Source organism: Stegastes partitus, unplaced genomic scaffold, assembly GCF_000690725.1.
Source record: "Stegastes partitus isolate 25-593 unplaced genomic scaffold, Stegastes_partitus-1.0.2 Scaffold1261, whole genome shotgun sequence".
Lineage (NCBI taxonomy): Eukaryota > Metazoa > Chordata > Actinopteri > Pomacentridae > Stegastes > Stegastes partitus.
In genome coordinates this window covers 1-1900 of record NW_007578992.1, presented here as the reverse complement: position 1 = coordinate 1900, position 1900 = coordinate 1, and positions in this window count along the sequence as shown.

The following is a 1900-nucleotide window of genomic DNA, read 5'->3' as shown; positions in this document are numbered from 1 at the left end:
GGTGATTCTAAATTGTCCGTAGGTGTGAATGTGAGTGTGCTTGGTTGTCTGTCTCTAAGTGTAGCCCTGTGATAGACTGGCGACCTGTCCAAGTGAACCTGCCTTCACCCTGAGTCAGCTGGTATAGACTCCAGCCCCCCATGACCCTAGTGAGGATTAAGTGGTGTGAAGATAATAGATGGATGATGAACGTTAGGATTAAAGGCTTCATCATTTGTCTGATATATTACTTAACCTCCATTCACCGTATCAAAGAGAATCAAGTGTTTGCTTCTCTAAATAGGTCAACATTTTCACTTATTACTTCCACGTAACCTCCTTTTTCACATGACTGTATATGTAGCCATACAGTATCACATCTAAATACCAAATTGTAGCACACAAGGATGACATGCTACAGGGAGCTGCCGGATGAACCTACTGGCAAAGTAACAGACATTTCTGGTTGTAATGTCATCAATATTATTGTCCACTGCCTGTCAGCTGGTAGCCAGTAAGCTGGTGAAGCATTAAGATCCCTGAACATCTATGCTCCATTTAAATGCCAGTCCATCCAGTAATAACTGAATCGTTCTTCAGGGAGCTTCAGCATTATGTATGTTTTTAAAATATATATCGTTACTTGTAGGTGGAGGCTATAAATGCTTTTTGGGAGGAAAAACACCCGATAATGAGTTTAAATCAATCTTTATTGTGGAACAAGAAGATATCCTGGCTTCATTTTTCTGTGTGATTTTTCTTCTTGTGGCTCCTGGCATTTCATGAAATATCACAATTATTCTCAAAATCTTTATTTTTCCAGAGAACATTCAATATGCATCCTTGTATGTCTGGCACACGAAAGGCTGTGCTTATTCGGCCAACCTAAAGAGGAGTTGCTCCATGGCCAAACAAAAGTCTTTCAGTGTCACTGTAGACCTGTTCTTGGTCCTGCCTAATAGAACCTTAAGGTTATCACCAAACTGTTCAGGAGCAAGCATCTTCCACTTTTGTCCTTCAGGGTTGAACATCCTGAAGACATGGCTTGTTCTGGGTGATACTGAAGTATCTCTGGCATATGTATATATATGTATATATGCTGTGAATGGTCCACCTTAAGCCTTCAGTCTATCCAAAATACTGATTTTTTTTTTACTTTGTTGCTATGGCGCCGTGACAGTGGCAGCCAGTTGCAGCATCTCCTTTCTACTTTCTGTGTTTGTAGCTATTTCCTTTGGTTTTTCTGCCATCTTTGTAATTTCACACAGCTGTACCACATTTGTGCGGGAACAGTGGAGATGCAGATGGTGTTGTTGTTGGTCTGTTCTTTGCTTTTTTTGGAGTCTGCGTCTGGCGAGACGATGAGCCATTGAGCCATGGCTCTATTGTTTTTACACAGCTGTTGGCGCTGAGCCAAGCCAAGCCACCATCATGGGAGAGACCGGACATCCCCGATGAGCTGGAGGAAGAGGGGATGCAGGGCAGGAGTGAAGCGTCGGAAGAAGAGGAGATGCTACAAGCCGTCCGTCCGTCCATCATGGGATACGGGATGTCTCTCCCTAACAGATGGAAGAGCTAACAGCAAACAGCTAAAGGCTATAGAATTCTAAAAGATTCTATAGAATTCTAAATAATTCTGTAGAATTCTAAAAGATTCCATAGAATTCTAAGTAATTCTGTAGAATTCTAAAAGAGTCTATAGAATTCTGTAGAATTCTGAATAATTCTGTAGAATTCTACAACATTCTATAGAATTCTAAAAGGTTCTTTAGAATTCTAAATAATTCTATAGAACTCTAAAAGATTCCATAGAATTCTAAATAATTCTATAGAATTCTAAAAGATTCTATAGAATTCTAAAATATTCTATAGAATTCAAAATAATTCCATAGAATTCTAAAAGTTTCCATAGAATTTTCAA